The sequence below is a fragment of the Herpailurus yagouaroundi genome, unplaced genomic scaffold (assembly GCF_014898765.1).
Source record: "Herpailurus yagouaroundi ecotype Mexico unplaced genomic scaffold, PumYag 213, whole genome shotgun sequence".
Lineage (NCBI taxonomy): Eukaryota > Metazoa > Chordata > Mammalia > Carnivora > Felidae > Herpailurus > Herpailurus yagouaroundi.
The window spans coordinates 5,204,081-5,216,487 of NW_024412444.1; the positions used below are offsets into that span (position 1 = coordinate 5,204,081).

The window sequence follows — 12,407 nt, forward strand, 5'->3', positions numbered from 1 at the left end:
AGCTTTCAGGGCCTGAGGGGAGGGGAAAACGAGGAGTTACTGTTTAATAGAAACAGGACCGTCCTTTGGGAGTGATGAGAATGTTTAGACCTACAAAGAGGTGATGGTGGGAGACGACCATCAGGGGGAGGTAAAACTTGTCCCAGAGCCCATTTCTGCCACTGCCTAACTCTGGGCCTGAACAGGACACATTTTGTCTCTCCCTCAGTTAGCTTCTCTGTAAAAGGAGGACCACAAGGGTATGTACCCCTCATCTATACAGTATCCCAACAGTATTCTAACTTGCAAGGTTGTTACCAGGAGTCAATTATGTAATATGTTCAGAGCAGCACTTGTCACATAGTCAGTACTCATTAAGTGTTAGCTATTCTTATATTTTATGATACCTCATCCTCTTTGTAATAGAGGTCTTTGCTTTTCTTCTTTTTTAAAATAAGTTTACTTATTTATTTTGAAAAAGAGTGATAGAGAGTGCATGCACATGAGCAAGCAGGGGAAGGGCAGAGAAAGAGGGAGAGAAAGAATCCCAAATAGGCTCTATGCTGTCAGCGCAGAGCCTAACACGGGGGCTCGATCTCACAAACCCGTAAGATCATGACCTGAGCCAAAATCAGGATGCTTAAGTGACTGAGCCACCCAGGTGCCCCACTTTTGCTTCTCACATTTTTTTTTTTTTTTTTTTTTTACAAATGAAAGTACAGCATATAATGTAGCAGCCCAAAAGAAACAAGTGGAAAGACAGCCAAAGTATAAATTTTTTAAAAGCAACATGCAAAATACTACAGACTATGTGCCTATTTTTGTGAAACCGTAATAATCATAATGACAAATCTATGCATAGAAAACAGTTGAGGTAACTCTGGACTTAGGGAGAACAGGAAGTGAAAGAATGTAATTAAAGGGACTTCTTATTAACATACAATTTGTATAATGTTTCCATTTTTCCAGCTTTATTGGAATATAATTGACATTTAACATTATGTAAGTTTAAGATATGCAAGTATTTTGGGGCATCTGGGTGAGTCAGTTAAGTGTCTGACTTTGGCTCAGGTCACGATCTCTCAGTTATGGGCTCGATCCCCTCATCAGGCTCTGTGTGACAGCTCAGAGCCTGGAGCCTGCTTCAGATTCTATGTCTCCCTCTCTCTCGGCTCCTCCCCTGCTCACACTCTGTCCCTTTGTCAAAAATAACAAACATCAAAAAAAAAAAAAAAAGTCTATCCTGATCACCTTTATTTAACACTGCAGCTCCAGCCCTCCTCAGCACACCTGATTCTCATTATCCTAAGCTGCTTTCCCAACCAACTATCACCATCTAGTACAATATATTTACTTACTATATTGTATCTATTATCTATTTCCATTTAAAAAGTGCTACAGTGGCAGAGATTTTTGTCCCTCTGATCCCCAATGCCCAGAGAGTACAGCATGACACAAGAGGGTACTCAAGAAACATTTGTTGAATAGGTATTGGGCCTATAATCAGCTGACACTAAAAAGGGGCTGCCCTTTTACACTGGCCATGAATTTGACAGTTTCTCACAGTTCTCCTGGCGCATTTCATGCTTCTACCTGTCTGGATGTGACTTCGTCACACTTCTTCCGGCAGACTTGAGTTTGTTATACTTCTTCCTTCCCTGCCCTTTGTCATTGACTTCCTGGTATCATATTAGTCTTTTCATCTGAACACTATTCAAAAAAGAGGAAGTCATACTTGTAGTCTGTGAAAACCACCTCCTATTCTCTTTTCCTCCTCAGGAACAATCCCTCTGCTCAGAGTGGACGCTCAATGAAAATCACAGGCTAAACAGCTCCTTTGGCATTTTGGTCAAATGTGTTTTCTCTCTACCTCCCCCTGAACCCCCACATCCCACCACTGCCAGGTGCTCACTACCATCTAGGAAAACCCTGCTCCTCTCTTCTCTGGCACTTTTCAGACATTCCTCAATGAACGCCACCCTTTGTGAGGCGTCTGCCTTTTCAGCTTCAGTTCAGAAAATTTTAAAGGCCCATTTTGAAGGCAGAGACTTCAGAAAAGCCCAGTCACTTATTCTAAACACACAGCTACATCCTAGGGCGCCTGCATGGCTCAGATGGCTAAGCATCCGACTCTTGACTTTGGCTTGGGCCATGATCTCACAGTTCCTGGGATCAAGCCCCACATCAGGCTCTGCACCTAATGTGAGGCCTGCTTGGGATTGTTCCTTCCCCCTCTGTCTCTCTCAAAAGAAACATTAAAAAAAAAAAAAAAAGCTACATCCTTCCTGAAGTTCCTGTTTCTGTTTGTTTTGTTCAAAATGTTATCTTTGAAGGTGAATGTTCGTGTTGTTTACAGTGTTTCCTTCCATCTTGACTATAGTTGCCTAAACTTCACTGAAGCATTGCATTTGTCTGTTGCCTAAATATACAAGCTGATCAATTTCAGAAGTTGAAACTCTGGTCTTCCCTGTTGGGATTGTGTCCAATTTTATCCCTAAATGACTCATCTTAAACTGCATCTTAAGCCCCCTCAGTCCTTTCAGGAGTAGACAGGAAGATGGATTTTCTTGTTTTGTTTTAATAAAAATTCCTCCCTAGGATGCCTGGGGGGCTTAGTGAGTCAAATGTTTGACTCTACTTTGGCCCAGCTCATGATCTGTGGGTTTGTGAGTTCAAGCCCCATGTCAGGCTCTGTGCTGACCACGTGGATCCTGCCTGGGATTCTCTCTCCCTCTCTCTCTGCCTCTCCCTCACTCAGGCATGTGCTGTCTCTCTCTCTAGCTCTCTCTCTCAAAATAAACAAACTTAAAAAAACATTTCCTCCAGGAACTTTTCTTCTTTTTCACATTATGTGAAACTTACCACCTTCTTCCCCAAATAGTAAATGCACAATGGCAAATATATAGTGAGAAACTCAATTAATAGTGGCTGCTTTTTTTGTACTGACCTGGGCAAAGGCACTGGGCCCAGAAAGTGTGCCTGAAGAACTCCTGCCTATTTTACACTTTGCTTAGGATCTTCCCTGCTCTGAGCAGCTGGCTCTATATTGCTTGTGGAGAAAAGAAAAGAGAAGCTAGGTAAAGTGGAACTGGACAGAAACATAAGAGCACGTCTTTGGACAAATTCCTAGCAAAAAGTAGACATGTATGGGGGACAGGGAATGCTCCTATCTCCAAAGTTCTCCTATAAGTTGCGGATGGTTATTTAGCACTTTTTCTTTTGACAAACACATACCTAATAATATTGTACTCTTAAATTCACAGTCATGTCATATTAGTAAGATCATATTCAAGGTTATACTGGAGATCTTACACAGGTACCCTGAACTTTAAAAACCATCATCCTTTGGTAAAATTCAAACTCTATTATAATCAGAAGCACTGCATTCATTCAGCTGAGCTATGTTGAGACAGCTAATTACCTTTTCCTTGGCGGGCAGGCCAAAATTTCTGATTGATTTACCAGTGGATCTTCATCTGCTATGATTGTGGAAGTTCTTTCTTCTTAATTCTGTTCAGATCTACAAAAAGAGAAAGGGGGAAAAGGATGAAACAAAGAATAAAGCTAATCAGAAATCTACAATCTCATTAGTTGCCAGATGTTCCAAAATTATTATATGTGCTTTGAAATGTCGAAGTGTTAAAATTCGAGCACTTTACCAATTTTACAACAAATGCAATTCAGGTTGTTGTTTTGTTTTTGTTTTTGTTTCTGTTTTTGTTTTGTTGTGTTTTTTTTTTTACAGTGAATTTAATTGGCTATATTTACAACAAACTAAGAATAAATGACTATTCAATGTGTACACAGAGTTAGTCTCCTGAGGCTTAAAATCATTGTGTGTAATTTGCCACTAATGACTTTTCAGTTAATTTTTGAAATGGTTATTCAGAAAGCCTACCCTTATGAAACCTGTCAGTATCAGAAATTTAAAACACACACACACACACACACACACACACACACACACACACACACACACCGAATGAGATTATTATTTAGAGAGCTCACTCCATCCTTTATCACTCAGCAATTTATATAAACAATTCATAATAGTACAAACAGACAACAAAAACTCAATTAAGCCATCTTTCTAAAAAGCACAAAGGAATTATGTACTCCATCATCTACATATTTTCATACATATGTGTATATATAAATTTCAAGTAGAATGTGGCTACTATTAAAATTAATTTGTAGAGTAGCACTGAGTTAAGGAGTCAAGGGATTGAAGGTTAATAATCTAGAATTAGAAATTAAGCTGGTTTTCAAGTTTGACATGCAGCAGAAGAGAAACAACAGCAAATACAGGTAATGACACAGCTTTGGAACAGATGCTGTCAAGGTATAAAGCACAAGGCAGGCTACTTTCATATGAAAAATTCACTATTAACACACATCTCTTCCTGTAATTCTCACAAGCTACATACCAAAGTTGGGTGGCAAGAAGGTTGCTTTGCTTAATTTTTATTTATTTTCATATAATCTAGGAGAGTAAGCTAAAAATTTCTATGGTCTGAGACACTAATAAAGCATCTTTGAAAAGTCAGCGGCTGAAATTCTATGCCATGTTTTGAACATTTATTCATAATTATCTTCATCGGCTTTTAAGTTATTCCTGGATCATATCCTTTCCCTCTTCCTTTTAAAAACAGTTTGTTTCATTCACCCACAAAATGTTACCCAGTAATGTAATCATTCAGTAACCATTCCTACAATCTTTACAAGCCAGATGTTCCCTTCCCTGGATTCCTAATTCCTTCCTAGTCTCCTATCTTTTAAATTTTTTCTCTGATTTCCATTTTAGTGTTCTTTTTCTGCCTTATTTCCAATAAAAGCCAACATTCATTTCTTGGCATCCTAAACACTTTACAGCTATGCAAAATCACTCAAAGGAAGCTACAAATTACCAGGATGGAGACAGCCAATAAAGATGTTTTGCTGGAAGTAACCACTCAGGTGGTTGCTGATTGCTTCAGAGCTGACCAGGTGGAGGTTGAACAGCACTGGCCTCAGGTTAAACTCTGTGCTTGACAGGATGTTGTTAGGTCAACTCTTTTCCCATTTTCCCTCAGGAAATCTAGCCAGATCGCCAAAGTACCCAAGCAAGTCACCAGATTTGCGGTACTCTACGAAATCGCCCCCAAGACAGTTTCTACCTTTAAAAGAATTCACCACTTATTGGCCTGCATACCTTAAAAATGCTTTAAGGGAGACTCTAAGAGAGAAAAAGGTAGTGGCAGCTACTAAAAATAAGCATTTAAAAATAGTAACTTCTCTCGGGATAGGGGGAAGAAAACTATCCTTTGTTTGTATATGTCCTCCTTTTTTATCTTCACGAGACCACTGTGCTCAAAAGAGCTGTTGTTATGATCTCCATTTTACTAGTAAGGAAACAGACGGAGAGAGGTCATAATTTGCTCAAGATTACCCAGCAAATAAATGGTTTGGACTTGGAACTAGAATGGAGGCCTTTGGTATTCTTTCAGTTCCCTTGCCAGTACACCAATCTGCCTAAACAGCAACTTAATTTTGTTTTGCAAAGACAAAGAGAAATTGTTTAAAAGGTAGACTGGAAAGCATTTGCTAAGAATAGAAACATAGAACTTGACAGCTTTCATTCATTCACCACCTGCTATGTAACATTCAATGAATAGAATTTTTAACAAGACTTTTTCTTTTTATTTTTTTAAAGTTTATTTATTTTGAGGGGGGGAGGGGCAGAGAGAGAGAAGGAGAGAGAGAATCCCAAGCAGACTCTGCACTGTCAGTGCAAAGCTTGATGTGGGGCTCAGACACAGGAACCATTAGATCATGACCCGAGCCGAAGTCGGGCGCTTAACAGACAGAGCTACCCAGGTGCTCCAGATGTTTCTTTTAAATGACAGCCAATTAAAGATGGGAGAAAAGGAAATAAAAAAGACATAACTTGAATTCCTCTAAACTCCTGAGAAGCATAAATTTATTTACTCTTTTTTGGGGGAGGGGGAGGGCAAGTACAAGACTATAGCAGATGCCTTTCTTCTAGAGGAGCTGCCTAGCCTATGGTGACCCTTTTTTCTAAGTACTTCTCAAGCCCATGCCAGTCATATTTGTATTATGCTACTCCAAACTCCTCTGTTTTGGCCAAAGTTGGACACAAGACCCAAAGTGAGACATTCTATTTGTCCTCCTTGGAACTAGAGTTTAGAATGAGGAGGGTCTACTCTGGTCTAGGCTGCAAGCCACTCCCATGTACTCTCAGTCTATAGGAAAAAGCCTGTCAGCAAAGAGAAGAATGGAAGTGCTGCTCAGAGCAAATCTGAGCCAGGAGCCCACGAAGTTCCAGAGCAAAGAAAGGGAAAAAGCTGGTCTGCGGGGAGGTGGGTGGAAGGGGTTCTAGGACATTCCTGTCCCAGGTATGGTCCACCAGAGGCCCAAAGCATTTCCTTCCCTAAGTGTTTAAGAATCCCCTGGACCTACAGAGTAAATGGCTCCCCTGGTCTGAGCCTGAAAGTTCAAGTGATTCTTGATTAAGTGCAACAAAAATAATCTCGTTCAAGACAGTAGAAAGTTTTGGTGTTGTGTGTTTTTTTTTTAATTTTTTTTATTATTGGGGCCCTGGGAGGCTCAGACGTTTAAGCGTCCGACTTTGGCTCATGTCATGATCTCGCAGTTTGTGAGTTCAAGCCCCACGTCGGGCTCTATGCTGACAGCTCAGAGCCTGGAGCCTGCTTCAGATTCTGTGTCTCCTTCTCCTTCTCTGCCCCTCCTTCTCTCTCTCTCAAAAATAAAGATCAAAAATTTTTTTTATTATTTATGATAAATTTTATTTTCATTGATATTCCATTTGACATAATTTCAAATTAGGTCTGTGTTCTAAGATGAGCCAAAGAACAGAAACTCTAAAGCTCAGAAGAGATTTTTTTCACACTGTTCTGATTGGGCATGGGGTTTTGGGGTCCCCAAAGTTGATACCTAACATTTTACCCCTTGAGGCTTTACCTACAGTCACAGAGAGAAGAGAGAACATCAACACACAAGAATCAAACTGTAATAAGGAGCTCTTGGGTTACAAACCACTGTCTCTTTAAGGCTATAATGATAGTGAATGATTTCTTCTTCTGGAAAGTTCAATGTCATTTTTTTTTTTTTTTAAGTAAAATGTCAGAATATGTGAAAATGCTGCATTTGTTTCTCTTAATACATTAAAAAATAATGGAAGTTTTTAAAATCTTCATGAGTCCATGCTCGGACATGACCACTACTGATGGGGTCTATTCAACACACAAGTTTGGCGACCATCAGGAAACTGGCACCCGCGATTAGGCCCGCAGGCAGAAATTTCCCAGAGTGGTAGAATCTCATCCATCCCCATAATGCCAGCTACGGTTCCAGATGTAGCTAGGAAAACCCAATGTTCCTCGGATCCTGAGACAGCTGATAAGCACCCAGGCCTATTACACTTCCAAAAACAAGCCCAGCAGCCCGTGACTGGACGTTACCTGCTTTTTGCAAAGCCAATGATCCCACCAGAAGCAACCAGTGCAGTATAGCCAAAGCCAATCCAGTGTAAAGGCACTAGTGGGCCAGAGTCCTTCTGCATTGTTCTCTTTCCCTCCGACCAGATAGAAGAGTACTCCAGGCCTGCACTTCCTTCCCCTAAGACTGCACCCATGGCGCACAAGCCGTGAGGTGTGGAGTCCAGGCCCGCCGGAAACCAAAAGTTTTGTTTTTTAAAGGGCAGATACCACCAGCATTTGTTGTACAAGAAGATTCTGCGGAATGTCCAAGGGTTTAGAAAAATCCTCTCATTACCTTTATTTTTTTTAAGTTTATTGAGAGAGAGAGAGAGAGAGAGAGCACATGCACATGAACAGGGGAGGGGCAGAGAAAGTGGGGGAGAGAGAGTATCCCAAGCAGGCACCATGCTGTCAGTGCCGAGCCTGATACGGGGCTTGGAACTCCTGAACCACGAGATCATGGCCTGAGCCAAAACCAAGAGTGGGACACTTAACTCACTGAGCCACCCAAGTGCCCCTCATTACCTTTAAACACAGACCAGCCCACAGTTACACGAACAATATCAACCTTTACAGGGAAAATGACTTATTTTCCAGAACATTTTTATGGACTTTTAAGACTCTGAGAGCCTCACTGTAATTTAAGGCATAATCTAGATCACTTATTATACCGCCAAGTCTGTCAAAATTAAACCAAAATGCACTAACCATGATAGAGGAAAGAAAAACACGCTAAACTCAGTTGGCCCCGTACTGAAGCAGAACAGCATAAACTTCTTTTTATGTCTTAAACCTTCTTAAATGTAGGAGCTTGAATAGCTACTCACCCTAGGTGCCCTCTTCAAGGGCATGAAAGGGAAGTGAAGAGGGTAGAGAGGGCCCTACAAGGGCGGCAATGCAAGTTCTGACTCGATTCTCTAAGTTAGAGCTAAGGGGAGGCCAGCTCCGGTCTCTCCATTCTGCCCACAGAAAGACTGACAACGAACAGAGGTTTGCTCCATTTATTTACTCAATAAAAACGTACTGAGCATGTGCTCCACGCCAGGTACCATGCCTGGCACTGGAGTTGACCATGTGTTCAGCTGAAAGGCCTAACCCCTGGGCTACATATTTTTCTTTCCGCTCTTTGACCCTCGCTACAGAGTCCACAGGCCTAAAACAGTTCACCTTATTGTCTGTTTCTTTGGCGATCTTAGGGGGAAAGAGGAATTTGCTGCTGCTACTAAAAGGTGGGAAGGTTTACATAAAATTCCGTATTCCCTTTTGCTTTTGTAAAGTTAATAAATGTGGCCCCTGGGGCCAGCTCTCCTGCGTGAGGATAACTGGCTGATGCTGTCACAGGCTGCCCCTTGTCACTGGGCACGTTCTTTTCAAAGTTCCCTCCTAGCTGTATCACTTGTTTCCCTTATACACCTGTCTCTTGTGTGTGACCCTGAGCTCATGTTGTTATCCTAAGGCTCTTCTAAGATCTCCCATATGAAACACCACAGACTAAACATTTTAAAAACAGATGACATGTCACCTGTAATTCTCCAGAAATATGGATTAATGTGGTTTACTCATTCTCTTCCTTGCTTTCACCCTGACAGGCTTTCTCCCTGGCAAAACAAATTTAAGAATGAAACTCTATACTCCCCACAGCCTGACTTTCAGTGGTGCTACTGGGTATCCACCCCTTCAAAGGTCAGCTGGAGTTTTCCACCTACTGAGCTTCAGGGTCTGCCCCAGGTCACTCCATTCAACGCCAGATGAGAATAGGAAAACATAACTGCTAAAAAGGGAGCTGAGAGAGCGCCTAAGTGGCTCAGTCAATGGAGTGTCCGACTTCGTCTCCAGTCATGATCTCATGATTCGTGAGTTCGAGCCCCGCACTGGGCTCGCAGGCTGTCAGCCTGTCAGCACAGAGCTTGTTTCAGGTCCTCTGTCCCCCTCTCTCTGTCCCTGCCCTACTTTCACTCTCCAAAAAATAAATATTAAAAAATAAAAAGGAAGCTGAAATCACTTACTAGTAAGGACTCCCAACACCTCTGGCATCAGTTTCATGGGTACATTTTAGTCTCTGCAGTCACTAGGGCTTTCTCGATTCTCTGTGAATCTGCACATGGAATCTCAGCACTTCTAAAACAGTCTCCATTTTCTGACAGTGCCTGGCACTAGAAGGTTTCCATCCACATTCAGCCCCTCCCTTCTCACGAAAGGTTTCCATATAACTATCCCTCACTTCCCTTGCCATTTCAGGTCGTGTGGCTCTCCCATGTCAAGCCCCAACTTCCCCAGGCTTCGCTGAGGTTAACTGGGCTTACTCTCTTTTTAGCTGAGGGGTAAGCCATTTTCCATCAATTGGAACTATGGTACACTATTTCACCATGAGCCTAAAGGAGAAACAAAAATATAATACAGTTGTCAATAATTCTCCACTTTGCGCAAAATACTTGCTCAAGTCAGTAGATCTGTACGTCAATTACAAAAGCACATGACAATAACAGTTGTAGCTGACAATTACTAAACACTTACTATGTGCCCATTTTCAACACACAGTAAATCCTTTACATGCATTCTCTCACGTAATCCTCCCCGTTCTATGATGTAGGAACTTGCACTGCACTCCTTTAGCAGAGAAAAAACGGAGACTTGTGAGACGAGGCCCTAAAGGGGTAACAGTGAGGCAGCTGCATACCAAAGTGGAGCTTAAAACCATTCCGTCTACTGCCACCCAGCACAGCAATCCCTACCTCTGTTCCTGCCACTGGAAACTTCTCCTTCCTACCTTCCAAGCAACTCATATCCAGCCTTCAAAACAAACCCCGATAAACCTCTTCAGGTCATCACACCTAAGTCCCTCGATGGGCTTCTCAGAGGCAGGGTCTGCAACATTTCACCCTTGTATCCCCAGGGCCTGATATTTTAAGTGTTAATAAATGCCTGCTGAACAGAATTGAATTCAGTGGAACCACAGGCTCTGACAGCTACCCAACCACTCAAGATAATGTGGGCCTGGGGTGGGATGCTCCTGCCGTGCTAAGAACTTGCAATTATGCCTGAGCAACATGTAGCTGTTCTGCCATCCACCCTCACTCTTCCAGGCCAAATCCACCTACAGAGGAAAAAGGGGAAGGAGGGATGAGAAGCCAAGGCCATGACTCCTACTGTCCTCTTGGTAGAAGAATAAAAATTCTGTGGTGTTGACAGGGAGGAGGGGAGCCTCAGAGGGACAGAAAGGGTTGCTCCCCCAATATTCTGCCAGGGGGACATTAACCTCCTATCACTGGAGTAGGGTTATCAGATTCTAAAATCCACATAAATATACTTAGTCAAATCATTCTTTGCTACTCTAGCACTGTCCTTTAGGAAAGATGTCAAATAAATGAACAGCTAGCCAGTATTTAACACTGGAGGCATACTTATTAACACCACCAATAATAGTAACAACTTTTACTGAGTGTTTATTCTGGGCCAGCCCCTGTGCTAAATACTTTACACGTACTACCCTTTGTAATCTTCACCACAGCACTACGAAGAACATTTATAAATGAGGAAATGAAGGTCTAAAATAGTTAAATGGCTTGCCTGAGGTTACTACCAACTGGCTCACAGTCAAAGCAGTGGCTAGTGTGATAAATATTAATTTTTATTAATAATGCTTGCAGGATTTTTTAATTCCCCTACCCTTCCTCTTTATTTTTTTTTTTTAAGTTTATTTATTTCTTTTGAGAGGGAGAGAGTACATGTGTGTGCACATGAGCAGAGTAGGGGCACAGAGAGAGGGAGGGAAAGGGAGAGAGAGAGAGAGAGAGAGAGAGCGAAAATCCCAAGCAGGATCCTTGCTATCAGAGCAGAGCCCAACTCAGGGGCTTGACCTCACGACCCATGAAATCATGACCTGAGCCAAAATCAAGGGTTCATGCTTACTTAACTGACTGAGCCACCCAGGCGCCCTCTACCCTTCCTTTTTAAATTTGTTTTTTTTTTTAATGTTTATTTATTTTTGAGACAGAGAGAGACACAGCATGAGCAGGGAAGGGGCAGAGAGAGAGGGAGACACAGAATGTGAAGCAGGCTCCAGGCTCTGAGCTGTCAGCACAGAGCCCGACACGGGGCTTGAACTCACGAACTGTGAGATCGTGACCTGAGCCGAAGTCGGACGCTTAACTGACTGAGCCACCCAGGCGTCCCATACCCTTCCTTTTTAAATACCACCTCAAATAAAGGCTGGCTGGGCAATCTACTACAACTTTTACTTTCTTCTTTCTACCTACTTTAAGTCCCTCCTCTTCTATTAAGCCCTTCTAAGTATTATTTGTGATAAGGATGACCAATGCTAATCTATATCTACATTCTCATCTTCCTGAACACACAATTAGGCTAAATTTCCCAATATTCATTGCAGTAAGGTGTAGCTATGTGAGTCCTAAAACATGAAGACAAACATTGGGTTCCACTTCTAGAATTGACCCACATAAACTTTGTTTTGGGGCACCTGGGTGGCTAAGTTGATTAACTGTCCAACTTTGGCTCAGGCCACGATCTCATGGTTTGGGAGTTTGAGCCCCGCATCAGACTCTGTGCTGACAGTTCAGAGCCTGGAGCCTGCTTCGGATTCTGTATCTACCTCTCTCTCTGACCCTCCCCTGCTCTTGCTCTGTCTCATTCTCTCTCTCAAAAAATAAATGAACATTAAAAAAATTTTTAAATATGTAAACAAATAAACAAACCCCTGTTTTGATGCTATCTCTCATACCCTCCACTGCTGGTACAATGGAGAGAGCTCCCAGCACCTAGAGGTGGGCAGAACCACAAAACTTAACCCCTTAGTGACTGGATAAATCAAGAGCCTCCTTGCCAAACCCACACTGAGCGGTGACTTGAATGAGAAATAAACATGTATTTTATTAACCTACTGAGGCATTGGGTAGCAAAATATTTTTTTAA

At 42.1% G+C, this 12,407-nt stretch overlaps 1 long non-coding RNA gene and 1 pseudogene across 1 annotated transcript in view; both read right to left on the reverse strand.

The window, feature by feature from the left end:
* Positions 1-1,185: 1,185 nt before the first annotated feature.
* The window catches only part of LOC121016769 (uncharacterized), a 29,908-nt gene continuing 18,686 nt past the window's right edge, over positions 1,186-12,407 (reverse strand). The window contains exons 2-3 of the long non-coding RNA XR_005784444.1: positions 3,401-3,499; positions 1,186-1,689 (exon numbers count right to left, since the gene is read on the reverse strand). This is a non-coding gene — a long non-coding RNA (uncharacterized LOC121016769). The remainder of the gene's footprint in view (positions 1,690-3,400; positions 3,500-12,407) is intronic.
* LOC121016767 (transmembrane protein 14C-like) lies at positions 6,769-7,846 on the reverse strand (annotated as a pseudogene).